Source organism: Salmo salar, chromosome 07, assembly GCF_965601325.2.
Source record: "Salmo salar chromosome 07, fSalSal1, whole genome shotgun sequence".
Lineage (NCBI taxonomy): Eukaryota > Metazoa > Chordata > Actinopteri > Salmoniformes > Salmonidae > Salmo > Salmo salar.
Genome location: NC_138297.1, coordinates 39,229,898 through 39,243,440, shown reverse-complemented (window position 1 = coordinate 39,243,440; position 13,543 = coordinate 39,229,898). Strand labels below are relative to the sequence as shown.

Sequence of the window (13,543 nt, the reverse complement as noted above, 5' to 3'; positions counted from 1 at the left end):
AATATGTACATGTAGGTAGAGTTAAGGGATAGGCGTTCCGTCAACGGGACAGTTGTATATCATGCAGCGCCTTGTGTCATGATTGCAGATTTTAGAGAAACAACAAATGTCGGCACATATAAGTGTCTTATATCGGCTGAAAGCTTAAATTATTGTTAATATAACTGCACTGTCCAATGTACAGTAGCTAATACTGCGAAAAAACAACAAACAACAAAACAATTTTTTCACCGCGATAGTGTCACGGCTGTCGTAGGAATGAGCGGACCAAAGTGCAGCGTGTGTCGTTCCACATTTTATTTACACTGTGAAACTATGCAATACATAAATAAACTGAATAACAAAAACAACAAACCGTGACGCAGAGTTGAAAACATACACTGACTCAAAAATAATCTCCCACAAACCCAGGTGGGTTTGATCTCCAATTAAGTATGATCTCCAATTAGAGACAACGAGGACCAGCTGCCTCTAATTGGAGATCATCCCAAACAAAACCAACATAAATACAAAACTAGAACATGAACATAGAAATAGAAAATATAGAAAAACACCCCCTGTCACGCCCTGGCCTACTCTACCATAGAAAATAACATCTTACTATGGTCAGGACGTGACAATACCCCCCCCCCCCAAAGGTGCGGGCTCCGACCGCACCTAAACAAAACAACAACAAACCCCCCCCCCCAAAAAAAAACAAAAGGGAGGGTAACTACTGTCTATGGCGGCTCTGGTGCAGTACACATAACCTTCTTATCCCGCGGATCCTCCAACAGAGGAGGCGGCTCTGGTTCCGGGCGTAACCCCTGCTCCACCCGCTGATCCCTCTGCTTCTGTGCCACCGGACCGTGGATCATCGCCGGAGGCTCTGTACTGCAGACCGCCGCTGGAGGTTCCGGGCTGAAGGTTCCGGACTGGGGAACATCGCTGGAGGTTCCAGACTGGGGAACGTCGCTGAAGGTTCCGGACTGGGGAACGTCGCTGGAGGTTCCGGACTGTGGGCCGTCTCTGGAGGTTCCGGACTGTGGGCCGTCTCTGGAGGTTCCGGACTGTGGGCCGTCTCTGGAGGTTCCGGACTGTGGGCCGTCTCTGGAGGTTCCGGACTGTGGGCCGTCTCAGGAGGTTCCGGACTGTGGGCCGTCTCAGGAGGTTCCGGACTGTGGGCCGTCTCAGGAGGTTCCACGCCGTGGGCCGTCTCAGGAGGTTCCGCGCCGTGGATCATCACTGCAGGCTCCGCGCCATGGATCGTCAGTGCAGGCTCCGCTCCATGGATCGTCACTGCAGGCTCCGCGCCATGGATCGTCACTGCAGGCTCCGCGCCATGGATCGTCACTGCAGGCTCCGCGCCATGGATCGTCACTGCAGGCTCCGCGCCATGGATCGTCACTGCAGGCTCCGCGCCATGGATCGTCACTGCAGGCTCCGCGCCATGGATCGTCACTGCAGGCTCCGCGCCATGGATCATCACTGCAGGCTCCGCGCCATGGAACATCCCTACAGGCTCCGGGCCATGGGTCATCCCTACAGGCTTCTTGCCATGGATTATCCCTACAGGCTCCGGGCCATGGATCATCACTGGAGGCTTCGGACCATGAATCATCACTGGAGGCTTCTTATGTGGTACCGGAACAGGTCTCACCGGACTGGGGAACGTCGCCGGAAGCTTCGGACTGGGAACTGTCGCCGGAAGCTCTAGACTGGAAAGACACACTGGAGGCCTGATGCGTGGGGCTGGCACAGGTGGCGCCAGACTGGTGACACGCACCTCACGGTAAGCACGAGGAGTTGGCTCAGGTCTCCAACCTGACTCTGCCAATCTCCCCGTGTGCCCCCCCCCAAAAATAGTTTTTGGGGGCTGCCTCTCATGGTTCCCTTGTTGCCGTGCTCTCGCTGCCTCCACCTGTTCCCATGGGAGGTGCTTTTCTCCTGCCCCTAAATCCTCCAAAGCCCTGGATATACTCCTCCTTATCTCCTTAATAGTCCACTGGTCCATACCATGCTGCTTGGTCCTTTGGTGGTGGGAGATTCTGTCACGGCAGTCGTAGGAATGAGCAGACCAAAGTGCAACGTGTGTGTCGTTCCACATTTTATTTACACTGTGAAACTATGCAATACATAAATAAACTGAATAACAACAAACTGTGATGCAGAGGTGAAAACATACACTGACTCAAAAATAATCTCCCACAAACCCAGGTGGAAAAGAACCCTACTTAAGTATGATCTCCAATTAGAGACAACGAGGACCAGCTGCCTCTAATTGGAGATCATACCAAACAAAACCAACATAGAAATACAAAACTAGAACATGAACATAGAAATAGAAAACATAGAAAAACACCCCCTGTCACGCCCTGACCTACTCTACCATAGAAAATATCATCTTACTATGGTCAGGACGTGACAGATAGGTTTGATAAATTCACCTCTGAAAGTGAAATGTGTACTTACATTCTGAAATCGTGCTCTGTTATATCATCCAAAGGGTCCAAGAGATAACATGAAGTGTTGTTTTGTTAGATAAAATCCTTTTTCATATCTTAAAATGGTCCATAAATCATGCATGATCGATTTTGTGTTTCCACTCACTCAATTTGCAAAGAAAGGAATCTGTGAAAATATAACCCTAAATGTTGTTTCAACCAGTCAAATCATGTTTGTATGTATTCCTCAGAGATCCTAGAACGTAATCAGACTTCACTGTATCATTAGGGGTGTAGTATATCCTATAGGACACCAAATTTGGTCACGGCACGCTGATGACGTGGGCGGTCTTCACTTGAACGACTGACTTTGTCAAATAAGCACCAATCGGGGTCAAACAAAGCTAGCTAGATAGCCAATGAGCTTGGCTTTGCGGGAGTGTCCGGAAAGCCTGTATCTGTCATAAAATGTAGCTGCCTTTTCCTTTTGGACAATATTCAGAGTTATGAAGTTATGAAAACTGGTTGTTTTGCAAATGTTGAACTTATATAATGGCTGCTAATACTGGAAAAGCTAAATCAAAGTCCAAGTATACAGATTTGATGATATTCTTTCAGAAAAATGTAATATGAATGCAAATGTCTCCTTCACAATTTGCCCAAATGTACCTGGGTGACATCACACTAAATGTCATGTAGTTCGCTCATACTTCCAAGATGGCATAGCAGTCAGACGTCCTTTGTCCTCATCTTGTCGTGTCCCGTATATATATATATATATATATATATATATATTTACATATTTTCTTCACATATCTTTTTATATATTTAAAAAAAAATCTACTTCAAAACATTCTCCTGCAAACCGCCTCACCAATTGTTTAAAAAAAAAAAGTATTATTCACCTCAAATCTGAAATCCACAACAGAAGCTAGACAGAAGTTAGCCAGAAGTTAGCCAGTTCACTGGCTAACATTAGTATTCAGCTAACCACGGTTGGCGGTCATCAGCTATCCTTTAGCTCGAAAAGCAATCGCCAGTTTTTGTACAACTCGACTCAGACCAGAGCATACAGGACCTATTTTATCTCCATATCCCCGGATTTCTACCGCAAGCTCTGGACATTTACACCTGGATCTTGCAGCTAGCTAGCTGCTATCCGAGTGACTATTAGCTAACGTCGGTCCGGAGCAAACATCAATTATTCTGGAGCTAGCCAGCTGAAGAGTTCCATCAGCCACTCCTGGGCTACAATCACCTATCCGGACCGGTTTTACTGCCGATGCGGAGCCCCACCGGGCCTTCACGACTGGACTACTGACGTTATCTGCCCGAGGGAGTTATCCAACTGGCCCCTCCGTCGCGATGTAACCTGAACGCCCATCTGCGGCCCGCTAATCGTTAGCTGTCTTATCGGCTACTATCTGAATAGGTCTATCGGACAATTTTGTTGGGCCACTATAACTATAACGCCAATTGGATTGGTCCCCTCTACCACACGGAACCCCACTAATCTACCGACGGAAACGCACGAGGTGGCTAAAAACAGACCATCTTTTACATTTACATTTAAGTCATTTAGCAGACGCTCTTATCCAGAGCGACTTACAAAATGGTGCATTCACCTTATGATATCCAGTGGAACAACCACTTTACAATAGTGCATCTAAATATTTTAAGGGGGGGGGGGGGGTTAGAAGGATTACTTTATCCTATCCTAGGTATTCCTTAAAGAGGTGGGGTTTCAGGTGTCTCCGGAAGGTGGTGATTGACTCCGCTGTCCTGGTGTCGTGAGGGAGCTTGTTCCACCATTGGGGTGCCAGAGCAGCGAACAGTTTTGACTGGGCTGAGCGGGAACTGTGCTTCCTCAGAGGTAGGGGGGCCAGCAGGCCAGTGGTGGATGAACGCAGTGCCCTTGTTTGGGTGTAGGGCCTGATCAGAGCCTGAAGGTATGGAGGTGCCGTTCCCTTCACAGCTCCGTAGGCAATCACCATGGTCTTGTAGCGGATGCGAGCTTCAACTGGAAGCCAGTGGAGAGAGCGGAGGAGCGGGGTGACGTGAGAGAACTTGGGAAGGTTGAACACCAGACGGGCTGCGGCGTTCTGGATGAGTTGTAGGGGTTTAATGGCACAGGCAGGGAGCCCAGCCAACAGCGAGTTGCAGTAATCCAGACGGGAGATGACAAGTGCCTGGATTAGGACCTGCGCCGCTTCCTGTGTGAGGCAGGGTCGTACTCTGCGAATGTTGTAGAGCATGAACCTACAGGATCGGGTCACCGCCTTGATGTTAGTGGAGAACGACAGGGTGTTGTCCAGGATCACGCCAAGGTTCTTAGCACTCTGGGAGGAGGACACAAGGGAGTTGTCAACCGTGATGGCGAGATCATGGAACGGGCAGTCCTTCCCCGGGAGGAAGAGCAGCTCCGTCTTGCCGAGGTTCAGCTTGAGCTGGTGATCCGTCATCCACACTGATATGTCTGACAGACATGCAGAGATGCGATTCACCGCCTGGTTATCAGAAGGGGGAAAGGAGAAGATTAATTGTGTGTCGTCTGCATAGCAATGATAGGAGAGACCATGTGAGGATATGACAGAGCCAAGTGACTTGGTGTATAGCGAGAATAGGAGAGGGCCTAGAACAGAGCCCTGGGGGACACCAGTGGTGAGAGTGCATGGTGCGGAGACAGATTCTCGCCACGCCACCTGGTAGGAGCGACCTGTCAGGTAGGACGCAATCCAAGCGTGGGCCGCGCCGGAGATGCCCAACTCGGAGAGGGTGGAGAGGAGGATCTGATGGTTCACAGTATCAAAGGCAGCAGATAGGATCTTCTGCCAGCTTGTTACCCATGGCCCGTCTAGCTGTCTGAATCGCCATGACCCCAACCAACCTTACTACTCACTGGACCCTTATGATCACTTGACTAAGCATGCCTCTCCTTAATGTCAATATGCCTTGTCCATTGCTGTTCTGGTTAGTGTTTATTGGCTTATTTCACTGTAGAGCCTCTAGCTCTGCTCATTATACCTTATCCAACCTGTCAGTTCCACCACCCACATGCGATGACATCACCTGTTTTCAATGATGTTTCTAGAGACAATATCTCTCTCATCATCACTCAATGCCTAGGTTTACCTCCACTGTATTCACATCCTACCATACCTTTGTCTGTACATTATACCTTGAAGCCATTTTATCGCCCCCAGAAACCTGCTCCTTTTACTCTCTATTTCGGACGTCCTAGACGACCAATTCTCATAGCTTTTAGCCGTACCCTTTCCTACTCCTCCTCTGTTCCTCTGGCAATGTAGAGGTGAATCCAGGCTCTGCAGTGCCTAGCTCCACTCCTATTCCCCAGGCGCTCTCTTTTGATGACTTCTGTAACCATAATAGCCTTGGTTTCATGCATGTTAACATTAGAAGCCTCTTCCCTAAGTTTGTTTTATTCACTGCTTTAGCACACTCTGCCAACCCGGATGTCCTAGCCGTGTCTGAATCCTGGCATAGGAAGACCATCAAAAACTCTGAAATCTTCATCCCTAACTACAACATTTTCAGACAAGATAGAACGGCCAAAGGGGGCGGTGTTGCAATCTACTGCAGAGAGAGCCTGCAGAGTTCTGGTCTTCTTTCCAGGTCTGTACCCAAACAATTTGAACTTCTACTTTTAAAAATCCACCTCTCTAAAAACAAGTCTCTCACCGTTGCCGCCTGCTATAGACCACCCTCTGCCCCCAGCTGTAAACGACCAAACGAACTGATTGCTCCCCAACTATCTTCAGAGCTCGTGCTGCTAGGTGACCTAAACTGGGACATGCTTAACACCCCAGCCATCCTACAATCTAAGCTTGATGCCCTCAATCTCACACAAATGATCAATGAACCAACCAGGTACCACCCCAAAGCTGTAAACACGGGCACCCTCATAGATATCATCCTAACCAACTTGCCCTCTAAATACACCTCTGCTGTTTTCAAACAAGATCTCAGCGATCACTGCCTCATTGCCTGCATCCGTAATGGGTCAGCGGTCAAATGACCTCCACTCATCACTGTCAAACGCTCCCTGAAACACTTCCGCGAGCAGGCCTTTCTAATCGACCTGGCCCGGGTATCCTGGAAGGATATTGACCTCATCCCGTCAGTAGAGAATGTCTGGTTATTTTTTTTAAATGCCTTCCTCTCCATCTTAAATAAGCATGCCCCATTCAATAAATTTAGAACCAGGAACAGATATAGCCCTTGGTTCTCTCCAGACCTGACTGCCCTTAACCAACACAAAAACATCCTGTGGCGTTCTGCATTAGCATCGAACAGCCCCCGTGATATGCAGCTTTTCAGGGATGTTAGAAACCAATATACACAGGCAGTTAGAAAAGCCAAGGCTAGCTTTTTCAAGCAGAAATAAGAGCACCTCTTCTCAGCTGCCCACTGCACTGAGGATAGGAAACTTTGTCACCACCGACAAATCCACTATAATTGAGAATTTAAATAAGAATTTTTCTATGGCTGGCCATGCTTTCTATCTGGTTACCCCTACCCCGGTCAACAGCACTGCACCCCCCACAGCAACTCGCCCAAGCCTTCCACATTTCTCCTTCTCCCAAATCCAGTCAGCTGATGTTCTGAAAGAGCTGCAAAATCTGGACCCCTACAAATCAGACGGGCTAGACAATCTGGACCCTTTCTTTCTAAAATTATTGCCGAAATTGTTGCAACCCCTATTACTAGCCTGTTCAACCTCTCTTTCGTGTCGTGTGAGATTCCCAAAGATTGGAAAGCAGCTGCGGTCATCCCCCTCTTCAAAGGGGGGACACTCTTGGCCCAAACTGCTACAGACCAATATCTATCCTACCCTGCCGTTCTAAGGTCTTCGAAAGCCAAGTCAACAAACAGATTACCGACCATTTCGAATCCCACCGCACCTTCTCCGCTATGCAATCTGCTTTCAGAGCTGGTCATGGCTGCACCTCAGCCACGCTCAAGGTCCTAAATAATATCTTAACCGCCATCGTTAAGAATGTATGTGGACAATATGTGGACAACTACATATACCTAGGTGTCTGGTTAGACTGTAAACTCTCCTTCCAGACTCACATCAAACATCTCCAATCCAAAGTTAAATCTAGAACTGGCTTCCTATTTCGCAACAAAGCATCCTTCACTCATGCTGCCAAACATACCCTCGTAAAACTGACCATCCTACCGATCCTCGATTTCGGCGATGTCATTTACGAAATAGCCTCCAATACCCTACTCAATAAATTGGATGCAGTCTATCACAGTGCCATCCGTTTTGTCACCAAAGCCCCATATACTACCCACCACTGCGACCTGTACGCTCTCATTGGCTGGCCCTCGCTTCATACTCGTCGCCAAACCCACTGGCTCCAGGTCATCTACAAGACCCTGCTAGGTAAAGTCCCCCCTTATCTCAGCTCGCTGGTCACCATAGCAGCACCAACCTGTAGCACGCGCTCCAGCAGGTATATCTCACTGGTCACCCCCAAAGCCAATTCCTCCTTCGGCCGCCTCTCCTTCCAGTTCTCTGCTGCCAATGACTGGAACGATCTACAAAAATCTCTGAAACTGGAAACACTTATCTCCCTCACTAGCTTTAAGCACCAGCTGTCAGAGCAGCTCACAGATTACTGCACCTGTACATAGCCCATCTATAATTTAGCCCAAACAACTACCTCTTCCCCTACTGTATTTATTTATTTATTTATTTTGCTCCTATGCACCCCATTATTTCTATTTCTACTTTGCACTTTCTTCCACTGCAAATCTACCATTCCAGTGTTTTACTTGCTATATTGTATGTACTTCACCATCATGGCCTTTTTTTGCCTTTACTTCCCTTATCTCACCTCATTTGCTCACATTGTACATAGACTTATTTTTCTACTGTATTATTGACTGTATGTTTGTTTTACTTCATGTGTAAGTCTGTGTTGTTGTATGTGTCAAACTGCTTTGCTTTATCTTCGCCAGGTCGCAATTGTAAATGACAACTTGTTCTCAACTTGCCTACCTGGTTAAATAAAGGTGAAATTAATAAATAAATAATACTTCAAGTTTTCCGTCTGAAACTTTGCAAGCACACTGCTTCCATCTTGTGGACACCCTCGGAATTACAACCAGAGTGATGGCTTGAACTGGGACCTTTCGGTAGCATAATTGATTGCTCTTGTGTGGTCATTGTGTGAACAACCACAGCACAGGGAGCGAAAGTGACACAATGCAATGTGAAAACAGGCCTAAAGCAGATCCCATTGAGCCTTGATTACTGTTGCTCTACATTTCTCTATTAGATCCAACATTAGGACTGATTAGGCCTCTTGTCTGAAGGCGTGTTGTGTTACGACACTCTTGAGTTGATTGTTGAGTTGTGTTCAAGTGTTGTTTGTGTTGATACAATTAGCTTATTACAAAGGAACATTTCAGAAGTAAAACATTTATTAAATCGATTGCAGAATGTGGCAATGAGAATCATGAGCGTTTTTGAAATGTTTAATCATTGTAAAGCTTCACAGAACATATTTTTTTAGAGTACATTTATTTAATCAAGTCTCATGAATAGGAGGGAACTGCTTCTATGATCTATGCTAGATTCTAATATATATTCAAGGTGACCTCTGTAAGTTATAGGCACGCAGCAAATTCTCCAGTGTTAAAGCAACACTGACAGTGATAAAGGTCATGAACATTCATTCTGAAAAGTACTTTTTCTCTCATGACTAACTACCAGGATGTTTCAAAATACATGCTGAGTGGGCACGGAGCTTATATTTATGAGCTCGCCTTGACTGACAGCTTTTTGAAAAGCCTATGTCAAGCAACTTGGATGCAGTGTTGCAGTAAAATCATCTCAAGCAAATTTTGTGATAAGCAACATTGAAATTGCAATTCTCTCTCATATATATATATCCCCTGTTTGGCATGTCTCTTGTGATGCTCTTCACAGCAGCACTGACGGATATGTTCACTTGACAACTGCGTCAGAGTTTTGAACCACCCTCCCCCCCTTTTGTTCCATGCTGGCTGATGACCTAGCTAGCAAGCAACTAGCTAACACCAGACACAGATGAAAGGGGAGACATATCTTTGCCATAGAGGAATAGGGTAATATTTTAATTATATACTGAACAAAAATATAAATGCAACATGCAACAATTTCATTTTCTTTACTGAGTTACAGTTCATATAAGGAAATTACATGACTTGGCAGAGGTGCTGCCATGGGTGGGCACCATGGGTGGGCCCCAAAAAAGGGCTTTACAGAAAAAGTACTCCTAAGCCCCCCCCCCCCCCTTTTTGTCCCCAGCACAAGGTGCGCCTGTGTATTGATCATGCTATTTAATCAGCTTCTTGGATGGATTATCTTGGCAAAGGAGAAATGCTCACTAACAGGGATATAATCAAATTTGTGCACAACATTTGAGAGAAATAAGCTTTTTGAGCATACAGTGGTTTGTCCTTTAAAAGTTGCAGCATACAGCAGCACAGCTTGCTGGTGCCGCAGAATTGTATAGCACATTATTTAAGTGCCAACCACTGGTACCATTAATGCTAGTTAGTGCTAGTTTGACAACCAGAGGGCATCTTTGAGAAGCATTTGATAGCCTTCAATAGTGGCTGTACTAGTGAATTGAACAAAAATATTGTAAGAACATAGTATATGGGAATGATTTTAAGAAATGTTGCTTAGTTAATTTGGTTAATATTATGGTTTTCTATTACAAGAAAAAGGAAAAACCCTCTTGGTTTCCATTAGGATGGAACGGAAAATATGGCGCTGTACAACGTGATGGTTGGGAGTAGGCTACACAGTACTGGGCTATTTAGCTAAATAATCCCAATGTCGTGCGGGAACACAGGAGACCAGGCTTCAATTCCCTGACGGGGAGGAAGAATTAGGCTGTCTTTGTAAATAAGAATTTGTTCTTAACTGATTCTATATGTGTTATTTCATAGTTGCGATGTATTCTACAATGTAGAAAATAGCAAAGAATTAAGAAAAACCCTGGAATGAGTAGGTGTGTCCAAACTTTTGAGGCCATCAAGACGTTTTGGCTAGAGAAATTGACAATACTACAACGCAACAAATACATTGATCATCTCAGCAAGGTTTTTTTTACCCATGGTCGTGGAGCTGGGTGGAAGTGCAACTAAAATGTAGTTTAAATAACCATCTGCATTTTGAATGTCTTTTTTTCTAGTTATTTTATTAACGAAAGCATAAAGTTGTTGATGAAGAAATACTGTACTCCTGTTTTGAGTTAGAAATGTAACACTTCAGAGTACTTAAACATCGAATACATTGCAGGTAGGGGGATGTTCACATAGGATGTTCACACCTACAGTAGCCGGGCTATAAAGAGTCTATTGTCCTGCTAATCGGGCTACAAGTGTTTCAAAACCTGTTTTCAAAATGTCACCAGCTGTCCATCACTACTGTAAATAAAAACACAACATCTTGTTTACATTCTTTATTGTAACCACAATGTCACAAATAATTTGTATCTACCTTTCCAATTACTTTTAGAGTTTGGGATTAATTTGATTAATATTATGGTGTTTATATTCCAAGAAAAACAAAAAACCCTCTGGGTTTCCATTAGGATGGAACGGAAATTATGGCACTGTACAACATGACGGTCGGGAGTAGGCTACACAGTACTGGGCTATTTAGCTAAAGAATCCCCGTGTTGTGCGCAGGTACCGGGGTTCAATTCCCCAACGGGGGAGGAAGGAGTAGGTTGTCCTTGTAAATAAGAATTTGTTCTTAACTGACTTGCCTAGTTAAATAAAGGTTACACTAAGAGCATAACATTTCTACACTATAATTTTAGTCGGAGACTAAAATCTCATTGATTTATCACCCTCCATTGACCCCAATATATACATTCATTATACATGTAAAGTAATCAATAAGTTCTAGTATGGTAACATGAATAAGTGTATTTCAAGCTAGAATCCAACAATGGGAATGTTTTACTCTCCACAGAGTAAAACTGACACAATCACACTCTCACACTCAACACTGGTTATTAACAGGTTATTAACGCCAATACTGAGGTTATTTTATACCACTGAGTGTTCATTTAACATTTGAATCAACACTAGAAATGTTCAACTGAAAAATCAACACTAGATAACACTGTCCCATTTGCTGTGTATGGATCAAAACATATGTATCTTTATTGCGTATGGTGTATTACTAGATCTGAATATCATAGGTGTCATGACAGAATATGGCAATATATTTCATTGTAACAATTCACCCTCTGCGTTTCGCTCGTCTCCCATTGCTTCACGATCTCATTTACAGATGGAAAATAAATCTCTCTCTCTATAGATGTCTATCTCCCTCTTTCACTCTCCCTAACTCTTTCTCTCTCTGAAGGCCAGTTGAGGGTGCCATTTGTCTGAAGGTGTGCAGGTGTGGGAATAGTGTGTCCTTCTGTATATGATAAGTCCCTACGCCAAAGAGCCTACCTCAAATACAACGCTCTGTGATTAGAAAGATAATTTGGTTGGTTTCAGAAGAAGTGTTTATTATTAGTCCATACTCTATCCGTTGATTAGTCCACAGTCAAGCTGGATAAGGATTCTGCCCATGAACACGTTTCAGAAGTGCGTCATCACAAACTCTGACAACCCTAGACAAGGCTGATGTAGAAAAGCGCCACTTTCTGTGGCTAATCAATGATACTATTTTGGATGTACAGATTCAACAGATCTTAATTTGAGCCAGTTTCCTAAAGTAGGAAAATATTCCTGCAGCAACAGGAAATGTTAATCATTATGTGGATTATAATTTATGGAAATGTTTATAGGGGTTGATAAATTTGTCGTAAGTGAAAATCAGGTCTGATATTTTAACGTTGTAATTACAAACTTCAGAAACCTTTTTTAACCTCAAATACACTGCAGGAAAGTTATCCTGTAACAGGGTGATAAAATTAAGATCCTACATCTGTAGGGTGAGCGAGTCAGGCGGATTTCAGTAACGCAGAATATTTGATAGTACTCTGGCTCTGTGTGCTAACTACACTGCTCAAAAAAATAAAGGGAACACTTAAACAACACATCCTAGATCTGAATGAAAGAAATAATCTTATTAAATACTTTTTTCTTTACATAGTTGAATGTGCTGACAACAAAATCACACAAAAAGAATCAATGGAAATCCAATTTATCAACCCATGGAGGTCTGGATTTGGAGTCACACTCAAAATTAAAGTGGAAAACCACACTACAGGCTGATCCAACTTTGATGTAATGTCCTTAAAACAAGTCAAAATGAGACTCAGCAGTGTGTGTGGCCTCCATGTGCCTGTATGACATCCCTACAATGCCTGGGCATGCTCCTGATGAGGTGGCGGATGGTCTCCTGAGGGATCTCCTCCCAGACCTGGACTTAAGCATCCGCCAACTCCTGGACAGTCTATGGTGCAACGTGGCGTTGGTGGATGGAGCGAGACATGATGTCCCAGATGTGCTCAATTGGATTCAGGTCTGGGGAACGGGCGGGCCAGTCCATAGCATCAATGCCTTCCTCTTGCAGGAACTGCTGACACACTCCAGCCACATGAGGTCTAGCATTGCCTTGCATTGTCTAGACTCCGTCTCATGCTACTACTAGAGTGAAAGCACCGCCAGCATTCAAAAGTGACCAAAACATCAGCCAGGAAGCATAGGAACTGAGAAGTGGTCTGTGGTCACCATCTGCAGAACCACTCCTTTTTTGGGGGTGTCTTGCTAATTGCCTATAATTTCCACCTGTTGTCTATTCCATTTGCACAACAGCATGTGAAATTTGTCAATCAGTGTTGCTTCCTAAGTGGACAGTTTGATTTCACAGAAGTGTGATTGACTTGGAGTTACATTGTGTTGTTTAAGTGTTGCCTTTATTTTTTTGAGCAGTATATTTAGTAGTTAATATGATCTTGCCATATATCCAGAAGGATACTATTTTTATTGCCTCAATCAATTGAGTTTAAAGAACCAAAATAGCATCTGAAAATAATATAAATACCTGCTTATTGTTTTAAACACTGAGACTGTGTTTTGACCCTTCCGAATGTGGTTAACCATGTCTCTCTATTTCTCCCTTT

General features: G+C 44.5%; 1 protein-coding gene across 2 annotated transcripts in view; it reads left to right on the top strand.

The window, feature by feature from the left end:
• The window catches only part of LOC106609108 (chemokine-like protein TAFA-5), a 159,607-nt gene that overhangs the window by 121,972 nt on the left and 24,092 nt on the right, over window positions 1-13,543 (top strand). The window lies entirely within an intron of this gene.